The 15,372-nt window shown below is 39.7% G+C and overlaps 1 long non-coding RNA gene across 1 annotated transcript in view; it reads left to right on the top strand.

Annotated features, from left to right (window-relative positions):
* LOC144379332 (uncharacterized) overlaps positions 1 to 15,372 on the top strand; it is a 338,757-nt gene that overhangs the window by 301,973 nt on the left and 21,412 nt on the right. Inside the window, exon 4 of the long non-coding RNA XR_013442152.1 lies at positions 9,736 to 9,853. This is a non-coding gene — a long non-coding RNA (uncharacterized LOC144379332). The remainder of the gene's footprint in view (positions 1 to 9,735; positions 9,854 to 15,372) is intronic.

Below are 15,372 nucleotides of genomic sequence, written 5' to 3'. Positions count from 1 at the left end.
TGATGCTGTAGAATGTTCCAGTCACCTGTGGGGAGCCGGTGCAGAGAGCAGACGGAGGGTGGCAGACAGAGCAGGAATGGGATTGGGTACTGAATCTGGAGACCAGATCATGGTACAGGACAGTAAACACCTCAGGTCCCATGTTCACATGGAAGTATGAAAGTATAAAATCCTGGGATGAGGGACTGAGACCAAGCCAAACCAAACTGGTATAGGCTAGGGATAAGCTAAGTGAGTTCTGGGGGTCTACATAGAACATTCCTCATTACCTGGCTTTCTTGGCCAGTTAAAAATCACACTTGGACAATGCATTGGTTCAAAGATACAATGCCCAGAATACACATATTAAAATAAATTCCTAAAAGATAAGGATGGAATTCTGGGAAGTCGCTTCGGAATAAGAAGATGATAGAGCACAGAAAGCTAATACCCTTAAGGACTGAGAATAAAGAATAAATCAGAAAATATCTCTGTTCTCAAAGACCTCAAAGTCTAGGTGAGGTGTCAGCGTGCATACAAGTTGTGACAATGCCACGGGATAAATGCTGTACCAGCTCTGTGATGGCCTTAAAGGCTGGCCACCTCACAGCTATCACGGCCGTGAAAACCAGCAGCGTGTCAGCCACCGCAGGGAACAGAACAGATCTGAAATCATCCAAAAATCCCACACCAGGGAACTATCAATATTTGACATCTCATTCCCACTCTCAGGGTATGTCTTTTTTGTTCCGTGCTAACAGTTGTTTTCCTTAGAACCTTCGTTGGAAACAATCAGTGGGGATTTTACATTGTGGGCAGCTGAGGCAGCCGTACCAGCGGCAGCTAATGACAGGCGGAGCAAAGAACTTAAAAGGAAAAACTTGCAGCCATAGAATAAAGATGTTGGCCAATGACAGGCCTCCATAAGGCTCTAAACTATTTAAGCAGATATTTTTAGGAAGTTCCATAGAACAACAAGAATGATAAAAATGATAATAAATCAAATACTTAATATTTATTTTGCTCTTGCAAAGTCCTGCTTAAATATTTTATATGTTGGGCGCCTGGGTGACTCAGTCATTAAGCGTCTGCCTTTGGCTCAGGTCAAGATCCTGGAGTCCCGGGATTGAGTCCTGCATCGGGCTCCTTGCTCAGCGGAGAGTCTGCTTCTCCCTCTGCCTCTACCCCTTCCCCCCTACTCATGTTCTCTCTCTCTCTCTCTCTCTCTATCTCTTTCTCAAATAAATAAATAAAACCTTAAAAACAACCTGCCAGTTATTTAAAAAAATAAATAATATTTTATATGCATTTTATCTCCATAAGAATGCTTAAAGCTACCTTTACCTAAGTACCCATGAGGAAATAGAGGTACACAGGGACTATGTAATTAGCCCACGACTAATCAAGGTCAGTTTGAGAGCCCGTGTTTGTGACATCTCTGTGTCTACCACATTTCGACCTTCCCGTATAAATATAGAAACTGCCCTCATCGAGGGCATCAATAGTTTCAGTTCTCATGGCCCCATTTCCCAGACAGGGCTGTTTAAATTGGCTGTAGCCACTTGACTTATTTCACAAAAACTCTTGTTCCCTTCATCTGGTTTATTCCTCAGGCAAATTGGAAATAACTTCTCCACCAACCCAATGTAATCAAGAATTTTTAAAAGTAGATCCTTGGATTCCTCATGTCCACAAATTAGCTCTCCTCGTGTGCAAAAATAAACCTTGAGGATTTGAGGAAAAGGAGATGTTCACCCTGTGTAGAAGGCCTTCTGCAAGACTTTGTAAAAAGGAGAGGCATAGAAATCTTAATTCAGGTGAAGTTTCTAGGCAAGCTATGCAGAGCATAGCTAAGTCTTTGAGATTTCCATTTCTAGATCAGAAAACAATTCAAGTCAGCTGTTGAGACTATCAACCTAAAATGGATTTCAGAGACCTGATTTGATTTTAAAATATCAGACTCTGGAAACCAATTTATGAAAGAGAATTGGTGTGAATAACAAGCTCTAATCTCATAAGCATGTGGATAAGGTGTTCCTTCATCTGGCCCTTCTCATTGTTTTCTATTAAAGCCTGTTGAGAAATGCCTGCCTATGCTTTCATACAGACAGATTTCACCTTGCTCTGGTAAGAATTATCTTGGATCTTATATAAATCTCTTCTTTATGAAAGTTCGGTCCTCTTAAAGCTTAACATGATAATTTGGGCCACCTAATGTACTGTGGGGAGGGCAACATGTGAACAGAACAATGTTAATATGTCGCCAGCTCCCTCCTGTAGAAGCATCTGGAAGGATGGGCCACAGCTTTGTGGGCACTTTTAGGCCTTGTTGACCTTCATGAACAGGACAGGGAGGCTGTGTCAGGGCTATTCACCATGCAAGCCCCTGGAGTTCCAAAAAGGCCAAACATCCTGGGCATTTTGTGCATTGAGTGAAAACCTTGCAAATGCTGTGTCTTTGCTGTTCCACACTCATGATGTCATGACATTTAAGGGACCACCTTTCATGTGTCAGCTGTGGTTGTGAGAAGGAAACCTTTCTCTTCTTTCTTGCAACTCTAACTTCCGACCTTATTCTTGACTCCCCGCTCTCCTGCTCCTTATTTCCCATTCTCGAGATGGTCATTTTTTTCTCAGAGCAGCTGCAACATCTCTGTCTCCCTGAGTTTACAACATCTTTCTTGCCATGCCCATGATAGTCTTGAGTGTTTTCTTTCCGGGAACAGTATTCATATTTTGTGTTTCAGCACCACGAACACTTTCCCACTCTTGGAGCCTCTTGATCTGCTTAGTGTGAATGAACTATCTTTTTCACTCTTGGAATGTTTCCTTCGATTCTGAGTATGTGTTTGTGGTGCCAAGACTTCTTAATTCTACCCTGTTGGGCACAGCCCCTTCTTTCTCTTCTTTAGGGGGAACCTGAAGCTGTCTTCTGGAAGGAAGACATGACCCTGGAACTCATCCTCTTGGTCTTCCATCCGAACTCCTCTCTGCCCCTCAATCCACATGGGAAGTGGCTTCTTGACAGTAGAGTGAAGCTACCTCATCTTCTAATACAACCACATTTTATTAGCTGGGGTTCTCCAGAGAAACAGAACCAATAGGATATAGATGAGGGGATTAATTATAGGAGTTGGCTTACATGATTATGGAGGCCCCAAAGTCCCACATTCTGCCCCCTGAAAGCTGAGAGAGTTATAAGGTCTGAAACATTAGGGTAATGAGGATGGGGGGAATATCATCAGACCGTGGATATGGTAATAGATGTCAGATACAAGGGTGAGGTGGCACGAACAGTATACCGCACAGATCAGTCACCTCAGTTTGAATTCCCGAGAGTCGACACAAGAATAAACGGAAAGAAACTTTCTAATTTGTTGGATAGAATTGTCAGCATTCAATTTTCCTTGCATATGGGAGCTGTGGTCCAACTAATGGGATTGACCGATGCCAAAGGAATTGGGGTGTTAATTTTCCATGCACAGTCAGCGTATTTCTGAAGCAGTCCTACCACCTGATTATGTCCTGCTTAGGCTAGCAGTAAAATTTATGTTGCATAATTAGGGCAGGCATGGCTGCCAGGAAATTGGGTGAGATATAAAAACAAACTTCCTGGTGCGGAAAGTTAAGAGACAGGAAAGTGAAGGTGATTGAGAGAAATCTTCACTTGTTCTGCTGTGGTGATGTTGATAATGGCTTTTCATTTCACCAATTCTTTGTGGGCTTCTGTGAGGCAGGACCAACTGGTGCATGAGGTTGAAATTTACATAGGTTGATCCACATCAGTTACACATACACCTCTCTATCCTCACTAGGCTAGACTAATTGAAATAAGCATAGCCATGTGCCTCTAAAGAGAGTTTTCATAAATGGAAAATGTTGGTGATATTTACTTCATGAGGCCACTAGGAATGCACTTCAGACATATGTGCTCAATGGAGTAATTTTATCATAGTGAGAAGGTTGAGCCATGTCTTCTTCTTATCCTAGGTCACAGTACAGTGTCTGTAATTAGTCATGTAAGTTTGATGGAAGGATGCATAAATGACTTAATAAATGAATTACTTAATTTTCTTCCATCTTTAATACTCAGTGGTTCTACATCATGCATAGCAGGAATACTTGTTAAATTGATTAACTAATTGAATTATTATTGGAGGAATTTTTTGAAGATTTTATTTATTTATTTGAGAGAGAGAGAGAGAGAAAGAGAAAGCACAGAGGGAGAGGGAGAAGCAGACTCCCCACTGAGCAGGGAACCTGACATGGGGCTGGATCCCAGAACCCTGAGATCATGACCTGAGCCGAAGCAGATGCTTAACCGACTGAGCCACCCAGGCACCCTTATTGGAGGAACTATTAAAGAGAATATCATCATAACTTTTGAGACATGTAGAATATCAGGTTTACGGATTTGGTATTCACTGATCTAACATATCCAGAACTTCAGCAATGATGCTTGCATATGAACTAAAAATTGGACTAATAGGAGGGAGTTCTGGGAAGATGGCTGTAACAGAGACATAGCTTTTTTGTTCATTTTTTTATCCCTCTGAATTCCCACATGAAGCCAACCAAAAAATTCGATAGCAAAACCAAAAACCATGGACATTTACAACAGAACTAAGTGACAGGTGTCTCCACAAACACCAAATGCAAGCATTTGAGGACAACCCAGCAACAGCTGATGAGTAGCATCAGCATCTGTGTTGACATCAGCGGAGAGAAGCAACAAGGTCTCAGAGGGACCCTGAGACTAGAATGTCCAACTAGCCAATAGGTATTTGCTTTAAAATGCTGTGAACCAATGTGAGAGCAGCAGCTGAAGCTGAGTGTAGGATTCTCTCTAGTATCAGAGTCTATAGTTAGGCTGTTGGTAATCTGGCTGCCATAAAAATGTAAAGCGAAGCTGCCAATGCTCCCTTCCAGGACAGGGCCCGGCACTGAGTGGAAACTGCTAAGAGAAGATTCAGTGTTGAGCAGGTTAGAACTAGGAGAGGGGAAGGTGGAAGAATTCTAAATAAAGTGCAGGGGAATAAAACCAAGTGGTTTCAGAGAGGAGACTGCTATATCTTTGAACTACATGAAACAAGACGGGAGGGAGCTCAGTGAAGCAATATCCTGAACCCCACCTTTTTCTAAAAGTTGAAGGAAAGAATCAAATATTTATTCTCTGTGATCTATGTGAACTGTGCCACTGAGTATACAAAAGAAATATAAAACATTTTCTCTTTATAAAAATATTCCTCCTAATAAATGAAAAGGAAATGCCAGGATTAGAATATCAACATTTTGCAATCCCCAATGAAAGAATGGACGCAGGCATGAGTATCAACATCTGCTGATATCGTAAAGAGTGACGACTCCACATTTTGTGCCTCATGATGAAAGAGAATTACACCACCTCTAGTCTTGCCAGAGGGATTGAACATGAGACATCAAGTTTCTGGATGCAGCTGTTAATTCGCAAGAAATGCAGAGGACAAAAGTGTTGAACTGTACCAGGAGTATGTAATCAGCAAAATCTAGACTGTGGGAAACTCTATGAGCAAAATGACCCAGTTTTGTTTTTTTTTAAACCAGATATAAGGAAATGAAGAGTATGTATGGGGAACCTACAGATTAAAATAGACTTAAAAGACATAACACATTTTTAACTGGAAGATTAAACTATTCACTCTAAGGATGCACACTTGGGTAATAGAACTATAAGGAAGTGATTAAATAATTGGATTAGTGGTAATATTTGGGTCAGGGTACATTAAGAAACTTCTGTGTTAGCTGACAAAGTGCTCTTTCTTGACCTGGGTTGTGGTTGGTGGATTGTGTACACCTTAAAATAACTATAACTGATTAAACAATGCATTTTATGAGGGGTGTGTGTGTGTGTGTGTGTGTGTGTGTGTGTATTATAGAAAAATCTTTAAAAGTAGAGGAATCAGTGTTTTTGATTTTTCTGAGAAAGGGCGAGCTATTTGGGAACTACAAAGGGATCTTCAGGGACAGTCATGGCAATTGGATTCTTCGGAATTGTGAACATTAGGGAGAGCCCTGTGGGCCTGAGGTAGGCCTCCCAAGGCCACAGTGAGGACTCAAAGCACTGCTCTGTCCTCATTTCCTGTCTTCTCTGGGTCAGGAGGTGTGAGATCAGGCCAGTATTGTAAGACAGGCACTAGGAGAGGGTTAAGTAAAGCTGTGCCTGTAGAGGACACTGGGGGCTAATCACTGTGCTTTTCTAAACCCAAGTCAGCAGATATTCAAAAGACAAGCCTGAAGAGGCTGAAGCAGCTGCTGAGTCACTGTGAAATGCTCCTCATCAGTATGCCAGGGGCTCCCACCAGGACCCTGAGCTAAGCAATACCCTGTGCCTTATAGTGAAACCAGGTCCTGTAGAAATGCAAAAACCAGACCCTTTGTGAGTGTAATTGTTTCTGTAAGATTGCAAGAGTCAGCTTCTCTTGCCTAAGGCATAAACAGGTCTCAGAGAAGATGATTCTTTCAGAGAGCATAATTGCCTGATATGTCAGTGCTGGGGAGAGGAAAAGGTGGAACAGTGACTAAATTGGCCTTCTCTGAAGAGACTATTATAACTCATTGGCTAGGACAACCTTGCAAATAATCACTGGCCCAGAGTCAGAAGTAGTATTGTTCAGTCCCATAAAATGGCGCCACCATTCACCAAGTGGCCTCAAATCTATTCTCTCTATACCGCCAACCCACCATCATCTCTTATGGGCTACTGGAAATCACCTCCTAACTGGGCTCCCTGATTTTGGTACCACCCCATTAAGTCGATTCTATTTGGTGCAGTCTCCTTTGTAAAACCTTTCAATGACTGTTAAGACATTTAGGAAAAAACAAATCCAAATGCTATACCAAGGCCTAAAACTGAGCTCATTCCTGATTGCCTTCCTGAATTCATTTACTATCTTTCTTCCCTCTCTCTGCTCACTAAAATTCAGGTACCCTGTCTTCTTTTTGTTCTGGAATATGGCAAGCTCAATCTTACCTTTAATTTCAGCTTTGCACTTTTTGTTTTCTTTACCTAGAACTGTGTGTCCCTACATCTTTGTGTACCTGGTTCTTCAGAAGGCCTCAGATAACCCAAATTAAAGAAGAGTCTTCAGTCTTCTTACATATCCTCGTTTTATTTTCACCGTACTTTGACTATCAGAAATTACTTTGTTTACTTTGCTTACTTGCAAAGCTTACTTTGCTTACTTGCCTGTTCATTGTCTTGCCTGTCTCCATCTTCTAGAAGTTAACCTCCATGCAAACAGAATGCTGTTTGTCTTGCTTCCCATGTCCAGCCCTGTGCCTTCCATTGTAGATGCTCAATGAATATTTACAAATGAAAGAATGAAATAGATTACTCATTGATTTATGAGATTTCACAACTTACTTTCTTCCTGATGCCATTCATTTGACAAGTTCATGTTTTAATCTATATAGTACTCCATCTTGTTTTTTACAATGTATTTGATTATAAGAGTGGACTACTTACAATTCTCTGAACAGAGCATTCTATCTCATGCTTTCGTGCATCACTTGTCTTCCATCTCTAGGCCATGTCCTCCATGTATTTCCTTGACAACCTAAGAAACTTTTTCATCTTTTCAGCTCCTGTCCAGGCCTAAGCTCTGTGATATGGATTAACCATTTCTTCCCAGTGTATCACCTTACCTTCTGTACTACTGTGGAACTTTGTGTATTATCATACTCAATTTTAATATATTTCACAATACTTTGTACTTATTTTTTCATACTAATTCCTTCTAAACTGTAAGACTTTTGAGAGTGAAGATGGGACATTATTCATTAATATATCCCCCAGTAAGCATATGATAAGGGCTCACAGATTCACTCAAAAAACATTTGCTTAGTAGCCACTATGTACCAGGGATGGTGTAAAGTACTAGAGAAAGAACAACAAACATGAGAAAGTTTCCACACTCATGAAGCTTATATTTTAGCGTTAGTAAAATAAAATGTGTGAATAAACCCAGGATCTGGTATTATATATGAGCTAAGTTAGGCAATTATAGTATATATGACTTGATATTGGCTGTAATTTTTAGACTGTTACTAACAAATCTTTATATAAAATATTCAGAAAATCTATTTAGAAACTTTAGAAACATTTTAAAATGAAAGAATAACTTTTAATGTACAGATCTATTTCAATGCAACAGCCCAACAGTGATCATAGGGAGATTTTGTTTCTGTTCTGTACTATTGAACTAAATTTGGGATTAGGAATCTGAGCTTCATATCTGTGATCTTACAGTACCTTAAATCATACGTTAATGTCTATTGACATTACCTTCACATTGGCATTTGTATAAATTTGATTTCATTCACTACATGTTAATTTTATAGATTGAAACCATAGTTTTTAAGGACCTTGCCATCCTGTCTACATAGTCTTCCTGTGTGTAAAATGTAGAGAGTAGTGTGGGGATTTCTCCAAAGTAGAACATTTAAGACCAATGTTTTTAGAATCAGACTTTATAAATATTAGATTGAAATGATTCAGCCAATGATAATCCAGCTTGAAGTTACATAGCTATGACTATCAATGGGAGCTATAGCTCAGCTTTTATTTATTTATTTTTTTGTTTTGTTTTGTTTTTTATGTTATGTTAGTCACCATACAGTACATCATTAGATTTTGATGTAGTGTCCCATGATTATAGCTCAGCTTTTAAAATTGCATTGTAGTGAAGCAGGTTTTCAACTTGGGTTGATTCCCCTAACCCCATCATGCCTGGGAACATTTGGCAATACTTGGAGACATTTTTGATCGTCACAACTGGCATCTGTTGAAAACAGGCCAGATACAGTTAAATCTCCTTCAATGCACAGTAGAGTCCCCCACAATAAATAGTTATCCAGTCCGAAATGTCCATATCCTGTTGTTGAGAAACATTGCAATATGGGTATAGCTCTCTTTGTCAGAGTACTTCAACGGTCAAATCATCATGGGAGAGGCAAAGGAAGTCCTGCCAAAGAGAAATTTGTTCTTTGGGGGATCTTACAGAAAGGTAGGAGTTACTAACATTTGTCTGATGGCTCAGCTGTAATTAATTCCATGTATCACAGTGACCTTGTCATGGGGACAATTAATTCAGATTTTGAATCTCTCATTGTATTAACTTATCTCTTGATGAGCAGAACATACTAGGCTGTATTTTCCATTTGCAATGTTGTGGCCAATTAATATGTGTGTCTCCAAGGAAATAAATGAGAGAGCGCCGAATCCTAACCACTAGACCACCAGGGAAGCTTCCAAGGAAATAAATGAAAAAAAAATTCATTAGATTTCCAGACATTGTGTTCTGCCTTCTCCTCCATTCTCCTTACTGTGCAATATGTGTGCTTGCACATGCGTGTGCATGTGCATGTGCGCGCGCGCACACACACACACACACACACACACTTGAGTGGTCTTGGACAAGTCACTTCACCTCTTTTTGCCTCAGTAATCTTCTCTGTAAAGTGGAGATTACAGTAGTATTCTTGCAAGTCAATTCTTGCCTAATAAATGTGTGTGTGTGTGTGTGTGTGTGTGTGTGTGTGTCTGTGTGTGTGGTCTCTATGTCTGTAGGTCACAATGTAACCAAAGACACAGAATCTCTATATTTCTATGGCTCTCCTTAATACCTAAATAGCTCACTATGGAGAAATCTGTCAGTAACAATATGAGATTATTTACTCAGTTTTATGGATTTTCCTTTGACTTTTGTCTATGAACAGGAATCAGTTATGACTGAGCTTCAGGAACTCAACAAAGACCCTCAGCTGATGTTGCTCATTCAGAATCTACATCTTCAGGCTACAAGAGTACAGGGTCAATAGAAATTTCTCTTACCAGGTAACAGTATCAGAAAATGCTTTATCTTTATTTAAAATACATTTCTTAGTGATAGGATATGACTTTTGAATGATCTAGATGTATATTCTATTTTGGGCTAGATAATAGGAACAAAATCATATTTTATATGCATATTTTATACTTTTATTATTACAAATTCACAGGACATCAAATAGTCAATAATTGCTACCATAGTTCAGCTAGAAAAGGGGTTTGTGAGAGCTGCCACTAATTTTTAACTACTGTGTTTTTAATAACAACATATAGAAAGTCAACCAACTGAGTTATTATTCCAGATCTTTTGTAACTGTTAATACTGGCATGTACGGGGTGGGGGGATGCTTAGACTGTGGGTGTAGGATTCATATTGCCTAAGTTCAGATCTTTGTTAACTACCTAATAACTGGGCAAACTTGGGCAATTTACTAAACCTCACTAAGCCACAATTTCTTCCTCTTTAAAAATGGGGATATTAAGAGCACACACCTTGTAGAGTTGTAGTGAGGATTAAGTAAGTTTATGATACAAGACTATTACCACAGTGCTGAAAAGCTGTTATCAATTATTTTTATTGTGTTGCTCCAGCTGAGGATATCTTGCTTAGAGAATAAAAAGCTTGAAAATCAGTCAGTTGAAAAGCTCTTTGGAAAACTGAGTAGTTTTGCCATGAATAAGGTAAATCAATGTTGTTAATATTTCTCTCAGATGCTTCCATCACCTTGAACTTGCATCTAGTCTATGGCCCATATCCCTTCTTGAGCGATTTTAGTTCCCTGTGTTTTTCTTTTATGTCCTCTGTCAGACATTCTTCAATGGGAAGAACTGATTCTTATTCATCTTTAGACCCCTACATTTCCTTGGGGAAAAACTTGAACATAATAAAATTATAGTAAATATTTACAACCCAAATTTTCAGTATTATTGTTAACAGTTTAATGTTTATGCATTTTTAGTTCAGCTATTATTGTATTTGAGCTGTCTTAAAATGTTACAACATAGACCATGGAAATGATCAAAGCAAACCACATACAGTATTTCTGCCTCTCTTGTTATTATGGTATGTAACTATCTTCAGTATAATAGGCATCGCTTAGAAAAAAATGGTTTTATTTCTTATACTTTTTGTGTTTTTGTCAAATATAGCATATTGGTTAGGTTTGCTTGGCCAAGTTATGTTCTGAGATCAGTCAGTTATACATCAGAGCACTTGGTCTCACATGGAGTGAGAATTTATGACCCTCCAAATCTTTGATACCTGAGGGGACAGGGAGCTGGGCTAAGACACTGCTCCAACACAGATCAGTTTTGTGACCTTGACTATTTTACTTAAATTTTCAGAAACTTGGATTTCTCATGTATGAAAAGGGTATTTTTTTCATAGTACTCAATTATATCGTTATTTAACATATTTTGATGATTAATTTTATGTGATGAACGCTTTAAAACAATCCTATTATTTCGTGTGTATCAAATAGTGACATTTTAAAGAAAGTATATTTAATAGATATATTACTTAGTCATATTGGTAGTGTTTTAGCTTTATAACCAAGAGATTTGAGTTTAAACTGTCATTTTCAGAATACTTCAGTACATGTATAGCTTTTAAACATGGTATGATTTATATGGAGGTTTTGATAGGCTCTGTAGGAAAGAAAAAGATGATTTATTGGTCTAATTTTTCTAGGAACTCAAGCCTGAGCATACAGCATATTGTGATTTCTGATAAATGGTTTTCCCACCAAGATCTAAAGATGGACTTGAAGGGAGAACTCTTAAGTCAAATCTCAAAGTGTTTGGAACACATATCCTTCTAACAGTCAACTCTTCTGCATTTTCTTTCCCAGTCAAGCAAAAGAGGCCATGTCCTGGCTATGCTTGTGTAAAGTTTCATCAGAGATCCATGCTTTGATGCTCACCTCCCCCCACGCAAAAACAAAACAAAACAAAAAACAATAAAACATACAAGTCAATGAAGGACAATTTGATATTAAGTCTTAAGGATTTTTCTGAAAGTTGTTTGCAGCAAAAACAGGAAGATGTTAGAAAACCCAAACCAGAGCTTATTTAAATACTTTTCTCAAATGTGAAGAACTCTTTCAATAAGCAGAATCCTCTTTTGTATGAAATGCTGGAAAACGAAGGGAAGGGAAACCAATAGGAAGGAGTTGAGCATTCCTAGGCCTCTGTAACTTTTGCCTGAAACCTAAGAATGGATAAAACTGACTCTGGGACAGCAGAGAGACATGAAGACATGAAGTGATTAGTGTCCAGGTTGTATTAATTGTTTTAGGCCTTAATACCTACCTATGGCCAGGAACCGATTCCCCTCTAATGGAGGGAAAAAAAAAAAAGACCCACTTCCTTCCATCCTTCCCTCTTCCTAGTTCTGTCCTTTGCAAAGAGGAGAGAAGCAGACCCTGAGTCCAAAGGTTTTTTTCTTAGAAAGTTTTGCAACATCCTCCTTGTTTTGTCGATGCAAAGAATGACTTAGGAAAGCTGTTAAGCCAAGTGTTGATTTAAACAGAATATACAGAGAGAGTTCTTTGAACAAAATCTAGACAACATTACCAAGAATTTCCTCACACATGTTCTTTGTGAAGTTACCAGGAGCTGTCTGCCAACCACATACACCTAAATGTAGATGGGTTTGATCAACAAGTTGAATCAGGAATACTTTATTTCTTATTGATGAAATATTTCTATGTTCCAGGCCCAGGGGCTAAAAAGTTGAAGGAGGCATTCAGCATGTGGTTTCCATGTTTAAAAAGAGGCATACGTCCTGCCTCTACCTCCATCCATTCATAAAGTGGCAATGGGCCATGAGTTGTGTTATGGCAAACAATTGACTCCACCTGTCTAAGCCCGGGTCGATTCTGTAAAATATAAATGTCACCTCTCTCAGAGGACTGTGTTCGTTGGCGAGGGCTGTCACAGCAAAGCACCACACACTGAGATGCTTAAACAACAGAAATGATTTTCTCATAGTTCTGGAGACTAGAAGTCCAAGATCAAGGTATTGGCTCCTTTCTGGTGATAACTCTCTTCCTGCATGTAGATGGTTCCCTTTTGCCGTGTGTTCACATAGACTTTCCTCTGTGCGTGCATGTTCCTGGTGTCTCTTCTTATAAGGATACCAATACTCCTAGATCAGGACCCCACCTTATGACCTCATGTAACCTTATTTACCTCCTTAAAGGTTCTGTCTCTAAATACTCACATTGGGAATGAAAGCTTCAGCATATGAATTTTGGCAAGACACAATTCAGTCCATAGCATGTGGTTATGTGTAAAAGAAAACATATATGAAGTGCCTAAAGCAGTGCTTGACACATCACAGGATGACCTTCAGTGATTATTGACTTTTATTTTATTGACTCCAATGATTATTCAGGAACTTGGCAGTTGGAATATTCAGGGCTGAGGGTCAGCCTTGGGCAAAAGGGACCCCATGACTATAAGGCCATGCAATTTGCAGCTATAATTATCCCTATTTTATAGGAGAAGAAACTGGTCAGTTAGTAAGTCCCAGGGCTTATAAAGTCAACTTCTGAGTGAGATTGGCTGTCTCCAGAGCTCTTAGTCTGTTAATTCCACATCAGGCTTGGAGCAGTCATTTTCGATGACCTTTGAATCACATAGCCACCCATCCCAGGGCCAACCCCTGCCATTTGTCTTTACTGAAACTTGGCCACACTTGAAGGCAAGCCTACAAACTGATCATCTACCAGACAGACTCGGCTTTGGATAGAAAACCCTTGCTACAACGTTTGTGGGAACAGTTCCAACCATGGAGATATATATGTAGGCTGATTAAGAAATGTTACTGCCCTTTGAAAATTGAAGATTAAGGTTAGTACATATGGGAGCTAGACATGTCTAATTTGTCTTTAAATTTGATTTATTGAAACCTCTAGCTTCAAAGCTCCCAGCGTAAAACCACTTAACCATGAAAATGGCAAAGCTAATTCACACTCAGTTCAGATACTAGTGGGAAAAAGGTTGTTTCAGCTTCAGGCTTGAAGGGCGAGTGCATGGCCTGGGAGTACACACATTCCCCTGGCTCCCTGAGATATTCTTGAGACCTTCCAGAGGAGGCCCCAGGTTCTTAAGCCCAAGCAGAGCTTGCCTCCTCCAGACAATGCTGGGGAGTTAACTCCAGCCTCCTCATCTTCTGCCCTTTCTCTCATCTTTAGTGGTCTTTGGTTCTTCTTACCCTCTTCCACTTATTCTACTTTTCATTACAGATTTGCCATCAAATAATTACACCTCAGGACATAGAGATTATTGAACCAAAGAACCTAAGAGCTGGACGGGTAACTGGTGTTAATATGTTCAACATAATAAAAAGAAATAGAAACAGTGAGATGCAGCCTATTCCCTGAGCAGACCCAATATCTCAGCACATGGCAGGGATATAATTAAAAAGCAAATCTCCTGAGTCCCAGGCCCAGACTTTATATTATGGCTGTGGTTTACAACAGTGAGAACTAGGCCTTAATGTAGTCCATATACCGGGCCTATTATGATTTGCATGGTAAAGCGAAAAGCTGAAAAAATGTGCTCATGAGCGTGAAGTGGGAAATTGTGCTGGATCTTCCTACTTGTTTAAAGATCTTTTCAAACTTGTAAGAATTTTCAGATAGCCCCCAAGATTCTTACCCTGTATAACCCTTTCCCTTTGAATGTGGGCAGGATGTGTGAGTAGTATGGTTTATCACTTCCATGATTAGCTTACCTTCCATGGCAAAGTTCAAGGGATCTTGGTCAATTGGCTTTGAGTTATTCAAAAGGGAGATTGTCCCAACCTTATCAGATGAATTGTTTTTTTGTTTTTAAAGATTTTATTTATTTATTTGACAGGGAGAGACAGAACGAGAGAGGGAACACAGCAGGGGGAGTGGGAGAGCGAGAAGCAGGCTTCCCCTGCTCGATGCGGGGCTCGATCCCAGGGTCCTGGGATCATGACCTGAGCCTAAGGTAGGTGCTTAACGACTGAGCCACCCAGGCACCTCTATCAGATGAATTGTTAAAAGAAGTCAGAGGGATCTAAAGGGAGATTCTCCTGCTGACCTTCAAGAGCAGGCCAGATAGATGAGATAGTGCACTGGTATACTATGAAGGGCTTACATGAAGGATGGAATAGTCCTGACCAATGATGCTAACAAATAAGGTGATGGACCCTAGGATATGGTGGCCATCATCAGTGTGGTGTTGCCACCGGGTGGGAAAACTCTGGTCACGTAAGTTGGTGAATAATCAAAAGTCCTAAGACAAAGAAGCAGCAGGTGATAGGCAGGGCTAGCTCAGGGATGCAGACAGCCTTGATCAACAAATCCCCTTGAGACTGATCTGGCCAATGAGGAAACTGAACTAGTGATAACTGTATATCATCAGAATGAATCTTCTGGACATAAAGGGGCTGTGTCCTCTGAATGGACCAGATTTTAACTTATAGCTAAAACTCTCAGAAAGGTTGGGACATATAGAGATTCACTGAGATGATTCACAACTCAAAAAAT

This window comes from Halichoerus grypus, chromosome 10 (assembly GCF_964656455.1).
Source record: "Halichoerus grypus chromosome 10, mHalGry1.hap1.1, whole genome shotgun sequence".
Lineage (NCBI taxonomy): Eukaryota > Metazoa > Chordata > Mammalia > Carnivora > Phocidae > Halichoerus > Halichoerus grypus.
Note: the sequence above shows the minus strand (reverse complement) of the source record. Positions and strands in the feature narration are given on the sequence as shown.